The sequence below is a fragment of the Heptranchias perlo genome, chromosome 36, assembly GCF_035084215.1.
Source record: "Heptranchias perlo isolate sHepPer1 chromosome 36, sHepPer1.hap1, whole genome shotgun sequence".
In the NCBI taxonomy this organism is placed as follows: Eukaryota; Metazoa; Chordata; class Chondrichthyes; order Hexanchiformes; family Hexanchidae; genus Heptranchias; species Heptranchias perlo.
Window position 1 is genome coordinate 9,576,392 of NC_090360.1, and position 16,456 is coordinate 9,592,847.

General features: G+C 42.4%; 1 long non-coding RNA gene across 1 annotated transcript in view; it reads right to left on the bottom strand.

Annotated features, from left to right (window-relative positions):
• Nucleotides 1-7,383: 7,383 nt before the first annotated feature.
• Nucleotides 7,384-16,456, bottom strand: part of LOC137303952 (uncharacterized) — a 31,290-nt gene continuing 22,217 nt past the window's right edge. The window contains exon 3 of the long non-coding RNA XR_010958490.1: nucleotides 7,384-7,482. This is a non-coding gene — a long non-coding RNA (uncharacterized lncRNA). The remainder of the gene's footprint in view (nucleotides 7,483-16,456) is intronic.

Sequence of the window (16,456 nt, forward strand, 5' to 3'; positions counted from 1 at the left end):
GTTAGACTGAGGTCCCATCTGCCCTCTTAGGTGTACGTAAAAGATCCCATGACATTAATCGAAGAAGAGCAGGAAAGTTCTCCTGATGTCCTGGCCAACATTTATCTCTCAACTCAACAAAAACAGGTTATCTGGTCATTCATCTCATTGCTGTTTGTGGGACCTTGTTATATACAGATCAGCTGCTGCCTATGCAAATATTACAGCAGCGACAACATTTCAAAAGTACTTCATTGGCTGTGAAGTACTTTGGGACGTCCTGAGGACAAGAAATGAGCTTTATAAATGCAAGTTCTTTCCTTCTTTATGGTGCATCATCCAATGGAAATCTTTTTTTTATTGGTTCATGGGATGTGGGTGTCGCTGGCGAGGCCGGCATTTATTGCCCATCCCTAATTGCCCTTGAGAAGGTGGTGGTGAGCCGCCTTCTTGAACCGCTGCAGTCCGTGTGGTGACAGTTCTCTGACTGACATCCCAATTCTTCCTGAGGATAATCCTGTGGAGGACATTTCTTCCTAATTCTCCTTAGATTGTGAGGTGCAGATTTACTCAAATAGTACCAGGTAACTCTTCAGCTTTGTACATCAAGCTTCTCTCCACTTGGCACTTTTTATCCTGGCCCTTCAAGTCCAACTTCCTTAAAGAACTAAGCAGTTCTCGAGAAGGCAGGGCCATTCCCAAGCTCTGCTGTCTAGCTACTCCCCGCCACCCCCTAATGGCCAGTGGCAACATAACACCCTGATGCTGAAGCATAAAACACTCCGGGGGTAATTTTAACTTAACCTGTCTGACGGGAAGCCGATAGGATCGGATCAGCCACCTGTTTCACGTCCCATCTGATCTTCCTTTCTATTCAAGTCAAATCTGTTGCAGTATATGATGACAATAGAAATCTGTTCTATTGATCAACATTTGCACTGATCACTCGCTTACAGTTAGAATGTGCTATGTTCTTCCAATCATTTATAGTGATCAGTTCAGTTCTGATGTATGATAGTAGGTACAGCACAAAGGGAGGCTATTCGGCCCATCATGCCTATGCCGGCTCTTTGAAAGACCTAGCCAACGTAGTGATCATTTTACTGTCTCATTGTGAAAAGACAGTTCCTTCAATTGCAACCTTGTTAATGTGAGCAATCTAGCCTAGGAGTGAGTAATACCATTACTAATGGGCGGCTAATTGTTATCAGCTCTCTCTTAACTGTAAAGAATCCTGAGACTGCCTCGGTGACTGCACACTGCTCACTCGTAACAGCAACTTTAACATAGAAAACATCTAAAGGCACTTAAAAGAAATAGGAATAGTTAAGGAAACGAACGACTGAGCCATGATTAGGAGGGGTGACTGAAAGCTTGGTCAAAAAGATGAGGGTTGGAGAAGGGTATCAAAGGTAGAGAGAGAGGGAAGAGGGTTTGAGGGAGGCAATACTAGAGAATAAGGCTGAGGTCTATAAACAGTTGAGCAATGCTCCGCTCAGTATACTGGCTTCAGGCTGAGAGCAATGAATCGAACAAAATAAAAGGCCTAACCTCTTTATAGCACTAACATTCTGAGCAGCAGATCGGAGAGGAGAGGTTGAGCAGCTATTAATTGGCTATTTAGAAGTGCTGGTGAGTTCTGAGCAGCACTGTTCAGCAGGACGGTGCGCACCCGAGATCTTAGAATCAGCAGTACACAATGTGGACTGCTATGTTCCGAAACAGTGATCAGTCTGTGACACTGATCATTTGGACCAGGACCCAAATCAACTATTATAAGAAGGTTCCACAGTTACAGCAGGAACTTACTGCTCACTCATGTCGTATTTTCTAGCCCAATCTTTTACTTATTTTGTTTTTGGCTGTGTTCTTTTCTTGCTCTGCTGCTGAATCCTTTTTCGATTCTCACTTCCCTCTTCCATTCTTTACTTGAACTTTTTCTCTCACTTTTCTCCCCATTGTTATCTCTGAGCCTCTTCCCTCATTCAATGCCTCTCGTGCCCACCTGACTTTCCTCAAATTGATCTGCCTACCTTCAGTTCCTCTCTCCTGAACTGTCCCTTTAAATATCTGCTACCTCCCAGTGCAGTAAGAATTCTACAGGGAAGTGGGCGGTCCCATCTCTTCCCCTTTGATGTGAAATCAGTCTGTTCTCATCACCAATTAGATAACAATCTCTGCTCGCACCTTTGCTGGAGTTTTGCCCTGTGATATAATTTGCTTTGTTCAGAGCTCAAAACTGCAGAAGAGATGAGATGGATGCAGTTTGCAACATTGTGCTATGTCCCTACTGGATGATATATCATCTTAATGTCACTAACTTACGTTTATAATTGTACCATTTACATCAGCAACTGATTTTATAACTAGTCATTTTTCATCAGAATAACCAGTAAGAGACTAATGAAGTGGAAAGAAAGAACAAACTTGCATTTATATCGTGACCTCAGGATGTCCCAAAGCGTTTTACAGCCAATTAAGTACTTTTGAAGTGTAGTCACTGTTGTGCTGTAGGAAACGCTTTACAGCCAAATTGTGCGCAGCAAGCTTCCACAAACAGCAGTGAAATAAGTGACCAGATCATCTGTTTTAGGCACTGGTTGAGGGATAAGTTTTGGCCAGGACACCAGGGAGAACTTCCTAGAACAAATAGTGCCATGAGATCTTTTACGTTCACCTGAGAGTGCAGTCAGGGCCTCAGTTTAATGTCTCATCCAAAAGGCGGCTCCTCCAACAGTGCAGCACTCCTTCTGTACTGCACTGGAGTGTCGGCCTAGATGATGTGCTCAAGTCTCTGGACTGGGACTTGAACCCACAACTTTCTGACTCAGAGGAGAGAGTACTACCACTGGGCTATGGTTGACATCTAATCTAATACTAGGCAATAATGTCTAAAATATTTGTTATTTAGATGCCAGTGTCCAGCCGATTCAGTTCGCTCCTCATGACATTAGGAAGCAACTGAGTGTAAAAGCCAAGGGCTTTGACAACGTCCTGGCTGTAGTGCTGAAGACCTGCACACCAGAGCTAACTGCTCCTCGAGCCAAGCTATTCCAGTACAACTCTGACACTGGCAGCTACCCAGCAATGTGAAAGATTGCCCACTATGACCTGTCCACAAAAAGGAGAGGATAAATCTAATCCGGTCAATTACCGCCCTATCAGCCTCCTTCCAATCAATCATCAATAGTACCATCAAGCAATATTTACTTCCCAATAACCTGCACACTGACACTCAGTTCAGTTTCCACCAGAATTACTTAGCTCCAGACTTCGTCACAACCTTGATTCAGATTTGGCCACAAGAATTAAATGCCAGACGGATGAGTGTAGGTGCCCCTGATATCAAGGCAACATTTGAGTATGGTAACAAGGAGCCCGAGCAAAAGTGTCACAGGGAAAACCCTCCCATGGCTGAATTCATACCCGTGTTGTCGGAGGCCAGTCATCTCGAAAAAAGGAAGCCCAGCCATCACCACCACTCCCGCTCCCGCCCCTCCCCCCCGCAGCCACCCCCACTCCCAATCTTTTAGGGCACCACTATTGCCGAGTCTCCCATCATCAACATCTTGGGAGTCCCCCATCATCAACATTTTGGAGTTGACCAGAAGCTTAACTGGACAAGCTAGTGCTACACTGTGATTACAAGAGCAGAGCAGAGGCTGGGTACTCTGTGATGGGTGGCTAACCTCCTGAGCCTTCAAAGCCTCTCCACCATCTACAAGGCTCAAGTCAGGAGTATGGTGGACTACCACTTGCCTGGATGGGTGTAGTCACAATACTTGTGAAGCTCAACTACGTCCAGGACAGAGCAGTTTGCTTGAGTAGCACCTATCCCATTGGTCTGAACGTCCATCCTCCCAGGTGCACCGTGGCTACAGTATGTACATACAGTATATAGACTCAAAACTCTAACCAAGGTTACTTCGGCAACACCTCTCTCCCCTGCAACCTCTACCATGAAGGAGGACACGATAAGCAATATCGTGGGAACACCATCACCTCCAAGTTATACACTATTTATTGGGCAACTTCTATTTTGGGGGTAAATGGAATTCTTCTAATCACCAGGCTCATTTGAGATTTGTCAATCCTGTGCTTAGATTCTGTCGTTTGGTAATTCACGATAATAATCTGCTGATTTAGAGACGCCTTCTATCCGAGGGTATTGTTCTTTTAAAATTTCTATAGAAGTGACCAATGAAATCAACTCTTGTGAACATCTCACCCCGATGTTTACCACTCTGTCTCCAGGTTAGCTTCAATGAAAGGTGAGATTGTGAAGCTATTGCGTTTGTCCTCTAACCACACTCCATCTTGGAAACAGGATCAACAGCGTACACCTCCAGTTCGATCAGACATCCACATTTTAATTGGTGGTTTAGGCAGGGTAACAAGTGCTGCTTAGTTTGTAATTCAGGAAATAATATGGGGGTGGGGAGAAACAGGGACATTGTAGAAAATTTGTGCTCAGAGTTAGAGGTCAGCGATGGGGAATAAAACACTTGTGTACCTTTGGCATATGTTTGTCAGCATCAAGGATCGAAGCTCCCTTTATTCCCACTCAGCAGCATAATTTTTAAACCCCCACCAGTCTAGGGTTGCCAACCCTCCAGGATTGTCCTGCAGTCTCCAGGAATTGAAGATTGATCTCCAGGCCATTGCTGCGAGCAAACCAGGAGAAAAATCACCGGGGCATTTTAAAAAAATGGGTTCTTTTTTCTAATTTCTTTGAACGCTTATTTGTTTATTAGTTATAAAAATATTGGAGATGGGGAAAATAGGCTGCTTGACTGAGAGTCAAAAATCATCCAATCGGATAATGAAGAGTCTGTTCGCTTCCCAATTGGCGTGGGAAGGCGGTGCACTGCGAGGATAGATGTCTTGGTTGACCAATGGTGGGGGCAGAGAAGTTGGACGTGGGAGGTCCTCCAGGAATACGTCCAACCAGAGTTGGCAACCCTACCCCAGTCTCAGCTCCTATCTTCCCCAAAACGGCACTTGGATTTCCCAGGCCGAGCACTTTTGGCCTTTGAGTGAGTCTGTTGATTCTATGCCAAATTAAGAATAGCTTTATGCTGTAGACTTGTACACACGATGAACTGTGTCAAGACTGTTCAACCTCATTTCACTTTGGGCCCTTACAGAGAGCAGAGTGAGGAGAATCTCACCCCATTAGTCTCAGCTATAAAAAAACATTCGAACCCCATCGCCCTGAATTCATTCATTTTTTTTTAATTGGCAGATTATTAGTGATCCTATTACTAATGTTAAATTGAAACAGTTTATCCTTAACACAACGTATAAGCTGTTCAATATATATAAAACAGAGTCTGAGCTTTCAAGTCCAACACTATATGATATTCTTCCAACCCCTCCACACACAAAGTCAACCATAAGGAATCAAAATCATTTGGTACAAGAACATTTCAAAACCAAAAATACCTGAGAAAACCACTCTACTGCTGGGTGAACTGCTTTCTAAAAGCCACTGGCAGCTAATGCACTATTTCCCAAAGGAATAGTGAACCCTTAACTGCTATTTACGTGCGTTCATTGCATAATCAGTCTGTGTTGTGAAACCAGCAGCTCCTGGATTGAAGCAAATCATGCTCCAGTAATAAAGGCTGAAGAATGGATAGAGAATAGTGTTAATTATTATTTTATGAAAACAGCTGCTCCACCCACCCCCCCAAAGCCACAGGTTCTGCCACCGCAGGAAAAAAAAAATCACTGGAAGAATATTTTTTCAAATTCTTCGCCATCAAGTCTTCAGTTTGTTTGATAAGCTTGCCATTTCTCTCTGACAGGGAGGTCGATTAAATCACATTTATATTGTAAACGTATGCATTGCTTTTTACCCTAGGCAGAGGATGAAGCAATACAAAGGCCTCTGGGGAAATGCAGCCAATCCACTTTCATATTGCAGATTTCCAGTGTTCTGAAAAATGAATGGTTGCTCAGAGAGAGCTGAGGATTACTCCAAGGTACATGCTGGGTTTTAGATTTCCTTCGAGAGGTCCCTTATATATCTGCTGCAGTAATTTAACCAATTTCTTGCAGGGAGAAAAAAAACCCCATATATTTATCAACCTTTTTCAAAGAGCTTCCTGAATGCCAACTATTAATCTGTAATAAAAATCAATAATTATTAATATGTCCCTCCATACATGACCTGAAATCAAATCAGAAGGTGTTTATTTTCTGCTAGATTATGAATGATAATGACCAGCCAACTCTCAAGCAGCAGACTCACTGTGGATTTAAAGGGTCACTTTATAGAAAAACTAATGTGAGATGTTTTGTGACGAGTGATACTTTGAAACAATCATCTTGAGCAAAAGAAAACAAAATATTTAATGACAAGTCAATACAGCACAGAATTTGTCTCAGTTTGAACGATAATTTAAGAAATGGCATGTTTATTGAATACATTGTCGTGCAAAAAGGCACCTGACAGCCTCAAAGGGCATCGTTCTGTACCTGTCAGACTGACTGGTATGTTACTCAAAATATTAAAACAGACTCACTAAACAAAGGAATGTGGAGAATGTGCGACTCGACCAAGAGAGCACAGCGGAGGAAGGTAATGAGTCACCATGCCGAATCTGGTTACAAAGTGGGAAGCCATTTTAAAATTAGAGTAATAATAACGGCTCTTCAGAAGGAAAGGGCATTTGAGATCAAACCAGACTCGACAAGGATTCCTCCGGAAAATGCATTCAAAGACCCACAGAAAATCACCACTGATTACAACACCTCGATTCTCCTTCAGTGCATCAGTAACCTGCGTTTCTGGAAATGACCCATGAATTGCTATCAGCCAACAGTAAAACCAACAATAGATACCATTTGTATTAATGCTGTGCAATGATGAGTGTTAGCAAGAGCACAGTACAACGCAATAGAAAATCATATCTATCCTTAGATACTATGCCATATTGGTTTTCTGACAGTGCACAGATGTTCATGGTTTAGCGGTTTACCAATTCATTCATTTCTTGTGAAAGGTACATGCATTTTTAAAGCTGATGCAATCCTTTCCTGTTATGAATTCCATTAGGCCGACAGTAGTAATGTTTGAAAAGTCATTTACATTATGGTTTTAACTTCAATGACTTTGCTCTCAAGCTTCGCCAGAACTGTTTAGCCCTTACATTTTATCCACGGAGTAGAAACATTTACAATTTGTTTGGGAGGTGCAGTATCAAAAGGATTACAGGTGCAAGTACATCACAGCAGAGGGTTGTACTAAAATGGAATGAAAACTACTTTGCAATGAAGATAGCACATCTCAGTCATAGGATTTCAGTCTCCCCACAGTGAGGTCAGTCTTCATCCATTGAACGTCCCCAAGAAAAAATTCAAAAATGAGAAAGAAGAGAAAAAGAACCTTACCTTGTCTTCTAGACGGCCCAAAGCACTCCACGGTCAGTGAATCACTTCTGAAGTCCAAGCACTGTTTTACGCAGGCAAATGCAGCAATGTGCATGCAGCAAGGTCCTACAAACAACAAATGAAACAAATAAGCCCATTTGTTTTTTTGTGGGTGCTGGTTAAGGGAGAAATGTTGTCCAGAAAATGTTGTCCCTCCACTTCCATGGAATCATTTCCATCCACCCAAACCACAAATGGGGAATTGAGTTAATGGGCTCAATTTTACCGGGTAATTGAGGGTGCGTTGGGGGCGGGGGAGCTCCGAAAATCGCGGAAATCCCGTTCGGGTTCGGAAGCCGGCTCCAACCCGCCGACTTCAGAGTTTCCCAAGGATGCACCTGTGTGCGCATGGGCGTCCCGAAACCGGAAGTCCCGCTGGCGGGATGATAGTTAAAGAGCCAAATGTACCTGTGACAGATTATGTGGTGAGAACGGTTTTTAACTTTTTGCTCCCATGTCCGATGTCTCCCTCTCCGATCTACCCCTCTTCACCCCTCCCCGATGTCCCCCCAATATCCCCCTCTTCACCCCCCGATGTCCCCCGATCGTCCCCTCTCCCCCCCCAACTTTTCCCTCTCCCCCCCCCCCGCTAACTTCCCCCTCCCCCACCGGATGACGTCTCGCTCGCCCCCCCCACCCCCGCCTCGCGTTGCAGCTCCTGACGGCAGCCAGCCTGTCAATCAGGCTGGCTGCCGGGCGCGAAACCCGGAGAGCACGTTAATCATCATCAATCACCATGCGATCGCATTGGAAACTATAAGTTTTGTTTATGCAGGTTTGCCACACACACCTTCACCCCCCCTCCTCTGCCAACCTGCCACCATTTCAAAATTGAGCCCAATATCTCATCTGAACATAAATATAGTGACAAAGGTCAAAGTTGAAGGTCATGTTCATTTTGGTTTTGGGGCCTTGGTGTCCACTGCAGGTTTCGATTTCTCCATGAACTATGTGTTATATTCAGGCCTATCATGTTCATTATTGCCTAATGGAGGATTTTGCACATCTGTAAGCAAAGGAATTAACCCAATGCCGGCATGCCTTCATAACGCATAAGCAATGGAGGGGGGGTTCAATGTCGTGAAACATTTTGATCTGGGCATTCCCTTCCACATAGTGATAATAGTACTTCAACAATTACATACATAGAATGTACATCACAGATAACCAAGAAAGAAAATGGTCAAAAAAAAATGCTTTTGTCCTTTCGTTATCTAAATGCCAGTCCATTAATGTCACTGATGCACAATGAAAAATTGATCGCAATCGCAAATTCTACGAATGGTTTAGTTTTTGTCAGATATGGGGAATTTGGATCATTATTGTTTTTTTGTTCCCCTCCGATTTTCTTCACTTATATTGGCACTCCCGCTGAGCTCCAGTTACAATCAATTCCACAAATCGCATGAGAACCTCGACGGTGAGTGCAGGCATGTTACTCATTCATAGAGGGGATCAGAGCCAAGCCCAATCTTGGGGTCCTGATGTCAACACAAACCTATTTCCAATAGGGACAGTGATGAGGAGCAGGATCCGTGGCCAGGTTTGTCCCTCTTAAGCATAAGAGCCCTGAGGCCAGTTGTATCACTGCCATGAGATCAGTTAATTGAGCGCAGATCGGGAAATGAATCTGGGACCTACCCAGCCAGTAGGGCTCAGCACCACTTCAGACATTGCATTCACTCACTAACTCATCAGGGAGCTCAATTCAGATCTTACTGCATATTTTTCAGAAGATGTTATTACTATCTTAGGCTAAAATCTTAAAGATAACAATTTAGAAAATTATCACAAGCTATGTGATAATTTTCTAAATTGCTAGCCAACGTACAACTCAACAACTTACATAGAGGGAGGATAGACTATAATCCTCAGATTTCACAGAGTTAGAATAGAAGGTCATTTTAAAAATATCTACAGTAGTCAAAGCCATCGACGTCTAGTAATTAACCTTGTGACTCCCGCTGAGCTCCAGTTACATCAAAGCAATTCAATGTCACAAGGAACTCTGGATTTTTGATCAACCAGAAAGATGATAAATCGCTTAAAACAAAAATGACTCTGGCGAGAGATACAACACAGCGAAGACCTACTTATGGAACTTTTTGGGAAAGAGAAAATAATCATCCTTTCCACTTACTTGAGAGGCTCACCGGTCAGAGACAGATGTCCAAGTTTATATTAAAATGAATCCAATTGCAATCTGCTCATATAAAATATTCCCCTCGGGTTATAAGTGCAGATTCTAATGTGCCATGGTGCCTTCGGTCTTTGGCAATCTAAGATACCAGATGTCACTCTTGCAGCTGCCAAGGCAATCTTTGGACCTCAATACTGGTCAATACAGTTTGTGCCACTTAGTAGACACAGTTAACTGGAACATTTGTTTAAAAGGAAACATTTACCCAGGCCCCAATTCATTTAAATGGAAAAATCTGTCAATTCAGAGCAACTAACTGAGGTTTACTGCTTCTCTGCCTACATTGCTACTGGTCAACTAAAAAATTAGTGATGGAAGTGCAAGTCACGTAGAACTCATTCATATGCAGTTACGTAAATACCCTGGGCCTTTAATAAGGGGCAAGATTCTTAGAAACAAATTTGCTTATATTGCAGTACAACAGACTTAGTCCCAAGGCATTCACTGGGAATGGTTTTACACACTTATCCAACACCTACTGAATCATAGTTCCTTCGAAGAGTAGATCGTCCACAGAATATTATGGTTAAAGATATTATTGAAATATCAATGTTAGAACATAGCTAATCTAGGTGAAATAATATAGATTGGAACATTTGATTGATATCCTGGAATCTTGCTCTATCACCTTCGAACACCAGAAGAAAAAGTCAATTTCACTTTCGCAGAAGTTTTGTCTGTGTTTTTCATTTCTCTCAGAAAACTAAAGAAACTGGAGTAAAAGCTGTTGTCAGACTATATATAATTTGCACTGTCAGAAGGAATAGGCTTAATGAGCAAAGTGGTCACTTCCTGCTCCATACTTTTATCTTCCTTTAAGAACATAAGAAATAGGAGCAGGAATAGGCCATACGGCCCCTTGAGTCTGCTCCGCCATTCAATAAGATCATGGCTGATCCTCTACCTCAACTCCACTTTCCCGCCCTATCCTTATAAATTCCTTTCTGGACTCAGTGCTGAAATTTCCACAGGAGACTGAGCGGAACTGTCCCCTGGGCTGGATATCACTTGGCTGTCCCACTGACATTTAAAAAAAGAAAATCTGTCTTTTACACAGAGATAACCTGTGTGCATTTGCACAAATCATATGCCAGACAATTAACAGCAAGTAGCTCGATACCATCCAGGACAAAGTAGTCTGCTTGATCGGCAGCCCATCCACCAACTCAAATATCCACTGCCTCCACCATCGGCACGCCGTGGCTGCAGTTTGTATTATCTCTCTTGGCGACTCACCAAGACTTCTTCAACAGCACCTCCCAAACCCGCGACTTCTACCACCTAGAAGGACAAGGGCAGCAGGTGCAAAGGAACATCAACAACTCTAACTTCCCCTCCAAGTCACACACCATCCCGACATGGACATATATCACCATTCCTTCATCGTCGCTGGGTCAAAATCCTGGAACTCCCGACCTAACAGCACTGTGGGAGAACCTTCACCACACGGACTGCAGCGGTTCAGGTAGGTGGCTCACAACCACTTTCTCAAGGGCAATTAGGGATGGGCAATAAATGCCGGCCTTGCGAGCGACGCCCATATCCCAAGAATTAATTTTTTAAAAAAGAAAGGATGCAAGCTGGTAAGCATGGGATGGGAGTGGGAGAATTAAACTTGGGAAGGAACACATCAGCCAATATAAGGTAGGAGAAATTAGATCCACGTCTGCCATCAGTTTATACTAGAATGCATTTTAATTGGCATCAGCGCAATACCTGTTTCAAAGATGAATAGAGTTTATACTACGGCCTGCTCAGAATACACAACCACAATAATATAAACCTGCCGCTGACCGATGTGTTATAGCTTTTGTTGCTAAGCACTTAAAATACTAAGGTAACAGCATACATTAAGATCCTAATATTTAATCGACCTTTTGTTAAAATTTCTGACTCTATTGTTAAATTTTATTGCATCAGTGCATGTGCAATTGCAGAAATCACCATTGGGTTACATGGGTAAAGCAAGAAGCACACTAACAAGACCACATCTTCAGTACAAGACTCCACTGGGAATATGGGGCAGGAGGAAACAAGTTCAGAAATAAATGTAAGATTTTACCTTTGGGGTTTGAAAGTTTGAAAATTTAAATTGTAACAAAAGGCTCCATTTCTATTACTTGGAATATTAGGTTTGCCATTAGTAATTCAGCTTGGGATTTATTTTAATAGTTACAGTACAGGTTATTAACTATTGGGATCATTGCACACACTTTTGAATGAAGTCCTGCTCGCGAGAATAATTGGATTAAAAAAAATGTTTTCACCCTTGTCAATTGCTCCTATTAAGAGACTTCTGCTGTTCAATTTTTACCCGTGTCTCATTCACTCAGATTTTTTTTTTAGCCTTGCCACAAAGCAAGGTGGTACAAACATAATAAAACCATCGAGGTTGAATGTACAGAAGGAAGCCATTCGGCCCATCATGTCTGTGCTGGTTCTTTGCTGGAGTGATAAATCGGTTTTGGACCAGCTTAACCAGAACTATACCACAGTGCCAAGGAGGTATGCCCTCCCAACACAGGAAACACTGGAGACCACTTCCTCACCCTCCACCAATCAGAATAAATATTTTAAAAGGCACGGGTGCCTCAACACGTTCTTGGGTCAACAAGTTTTGTGTGTTTTACAGTACTGGGGATGTCCCACCCCTTCAGATTAGAAAAACTCCAAGCAGAGTATTAATGTCCATCTCTTCTGCTACCATTATGTGGTAGAGTGGAGTTGCTGCTCTGCAGTTCATTGAAAGGAGGAAGGAATAAAGTTAAAATATGGCATGAAACAGAATTATCACCACAATCACAATCCTAACGCTATTTAGTTGTGGTAATTAAATTCAGCTCAACAGTGTGAATGTTGTTCGTACATTTTTGCTTTATTCTATCTTTAAGGGATATTACATTTGTTTCTAAAACTCCAATGATGTCATTTCCAAATGATGTTTCCAATTTTGTAAAGTCCAAAATGAATTAACATTTTTGGCCGACGAACTTGAAAGAAAGTTGAACCTGATGTATTAAATTCAATCAATGTTGGGCAGGGGTCTGGAAAACAAAGAAACTGGGCAGCAAAGGGGATTCGATAGGTCTTTCCTGGGATTGGGTTTGAATTCAACTCAGCTCTTTGCCAGTAGGGAGCCACAGCACAAAACTGCCCTGTAATTTGGCAATCTCACTCAGGGAGGCCATAAGAAAGAATGCGAGTGTATAATGAGGAAGAATTTACACTGGGATAGTGGGGGTTGTTGTGAGATTGGAACTAAAACGGATTTTGATGGGGCATAGTAAAAGGAGCTTTACCATACATCTGGTTGTGCTATGTCTGATCTGGGAATGTCATTTTTGTGACCAAACACTAAAGTCTTTCACCTTCAGGAACACAAAATCCTCCCTTTCTAAAAAAATAATCAATCACTGTGTGAACATTCAACATTCAAGTAAAGTAGATTGAAGAGAGCCAATCTGATTGACGGCAACTAATTGATTCCTTGAGCACATCGGTAGTAACAGCAAGCTTTTTGTTGCCGATCAGTGATTTTTGAAAGCTGTAGAGGTCCACTGGAAAACAAAAACAGCAGAGTATTCAAAGAGTGATTGAACAGTAATAATGGCCTCCATCTGCACGGCACTAGGGCACATAAGACAGCAAGCTAACTGATGGCGGAGACTACAGGTCAAATTCTTTGATTGAACTGCCTATTCAGTTGCCTAGTGCGATACAGACGGAGTCCATTAAATACTGCCCAGACAAGACAATTTTCTTTGCAGAATGGGATTTTCCAATCAGCTTTGCATTGGCTTTAATGCAGATCACAATATTCCCCTTCCTCTTTGCACAGATCTAAGTTTCTGTTCTGACTGGAAGTCTTGGTGCAGGTTAGCATTAAAAGGGGGACACTCCCAGTGCAAAAATTTAACTTCCAGCATTATTCCCTTTTTCTGTTTCTGTCACTGTCTGGAGCAATTTCATCACCTCCAATCTGGTATTAATTCAGAGCAAATATTGAAAACTCCCACTGCTACTTAATTAGATAAAATACTGGCCCAGAAGTTGCTGGAAAAATAACAGCGAGTTCACGGTGCCTGCCGTTATTAGTGCGTAAGAAACCCAGCAATTTGTGGCGAGGAAGAGATATGCTGTGACTTGCAAGTCACAGCGTATCTCTTCCTCGTCACAAATAGCTGGATGATTTACGCCGCTCCGCTGTCAGCCTCGCAAAATCGTAAGCTCGCCCTCAACCTCCCTGTGAGGGTCAAGAAATTGCTGGAATTGCGTAAGTACAAATGAATCTCGCCGTAGACATATAGGGCAGGTATTTCATGTCGTAAGGATCTTGTTAACGACATGATTTATGGTCCTAACATAAAACTCAACCTTTGAGGCCCAGAAAGGGAACATTTGAAACTGTAGAGTCTCACTCCAGCAGGTAGTATATTGCTCCTCGAGGTTTTTAAAATATTAAACTTTTAATTTTTTTCTTTTCTGTCTCTTTATTCTCTCTCTCTTAAACCAATCTTTCTTTTGCTCTCTTTATTTCTCTTTCTGTATCTAATTTGACTCTAATTCATCCTATTTCCTTCTCCGTCCTTTGCTCTGTTTCTTTCTCTATCCTTAAATTTCATTGTTCAAGGAGAGAGACCAATGGACCAGACGTTCAGGAGGTCACCGGTGACCACATCACGCCATTATCAATTCGCATTTCCAGCAATTTGCGGCGCAAAAATTAATACGACCTGAAGGGTGAGGGGGGTAAAAAAGTGTAATTCACAGCGCTCACCACGCGATGACCTGCTGCAGCAATTTCTGGGCCAACGTAATTTCTCATAATGCCCGCCTAGGTTCTCTGCACCATTTTCCAATGTAAAATGCTACAATTGGATAGATTTTCTGAGCCAAGTACCTCACATGCCAGGAGCATGCATCATAAAATTGTGCCCTGCCATGGGAACAATGGACACTCAGTAGAGGCACTGACTCAGAAAATCTACTCTAATATATCAAAGGTTACAGGAATTTGACTGACAACTCGTTTCAGAGCAGCGAAAAGTAATGTAGCAAAATTTAAAGTTTTCAAAACTAACTAGGCTCCTTCACCTGATGTTTCCAATTAAGGCCACAGGAGGACCTGAAACTTAAGGGCGGCTTTGTGCATAAACTAACAAGCGTTACAGTTCATAGTTTTACCCATGTCATTTTTTTGGAAAAAGGTCTCGAGAAATGGAAAATTTCAAATAGTGTTTTAAAGTGTTGGTCGCTGGAACAATACAGAGCACTGGCATTATTTGGTGTTATTACCACCAAGCATATATTACCGTTCACTCCTGATAATTCAAAGTGGTTTTCCAGTAATACAAATAAAACAGCACTGGGGGCTTTTTCAGCACAATGTGAATACGAATTAGCCATTTGAATTTGTGGCGCAAAAATAATACGACCTGAAGGGTGAGGGGAAAAAAGTGTAATTCACAGTGCTCACCACGAGATGTCCTGCTGCAGCAATTTCTGGGCCAACGGAATTTCTCATAATGCCCGTCTGGGTTCTCTGCACCATTTTGGCTAGAAAATCTATCAGGAGTGTTTCACGTTCATTTGCAGGCACATAGTAATTCAAGAAGGAGCAATGTAATGGCTGAGGAAAAAATATAGAGTTCTACCCTTTTAACAAATAAAGCCTAGATCGGAGTGCTACACTGTCGGAGGTGCCGTCTTTCATGTGTGATGTTAAATCGAGGCCCTGTCTGTCCTCTCAAGTGGATGTAAAAGATCCCATTGCACAATTTGAAGAAGAGCAGGAGCATTCTCCCGATGTTTTGGCCAATATTTATCTCTCAACCAACACCTAAAACAGATTATCTAGTCATTTATCTCATTGCTGTTTGTGGGACCTTGCTGTGTGCAAATTAGTTTCCTATATTACAACAGTGATTGCACTTCAGAAAGTAATTAATTGGCTGTAAAGTGTTTTGGGACATCCTGATGGTGCTATAAAATGCAAGTCTTTCTTTCATCCCCCTCCTCACGGAACCTTATGGGTTTTTCCTTATATTCCCAACTTTCCCCTCCTTTCCCTGAGGTGGGAGAAGCCACATCTCCACCTTCCCGCAACATAGCCTATCAGGATTATTACTGAATTAAGCAAAGTATTTCAGTTGTCTTTAATGGACCGTTGCGCGTGATTTCAACATAGCACATGGCTTTACATGCTGACTGCCAACCTATTCTTTTGCTTTATCCAATACTCCATCAAAACTTGGCAACAAAACAAGGATCAAGAATGCTCAGGATTCAGCCTTAGCTCAGTGGCAGCACTCTCACCTCTGAGTTGGAAGGTTGTGGGTTTAAACACCACTCAATAGACTTCAGCACATAATCTAATCTGGGATGTTTTCTATGTTAATGGCGCTATATAAGTGCAAACTGTTGTTGTTGTTGACACTCCACAGCAGCACTGTCGGAGATACCGTCATTAGAACGAGTCATTGAATCAAGGCCATATTTGCCTTCTCAAGTGGATCTAAAAGATCCCATGGCACTATTCCAAGAAGGGTTTCTTCCAGTGCCCTGGCTAACTTTTGTCCCTCAACCAACACAACTGAAAAACAGATTATCTGGTCATTTTCTCATTGCTGTTTGTGGGACCTTGCTGTGCCCAAATTGGTTACTGAGTTTCCTATATTACAATAGTGACTACAATTCAAAAGCATTTCATTGGATGTAAAGCACTTTGGGACATCCTGAGGTCATGAAAGGCGCTATATAAATGCAAGTCTTTCTTTCTTTCTGAAAGTCAGGATACAAGACCCCAGAACACCTGATAAATGTTTGCAACTACTGGTTGGC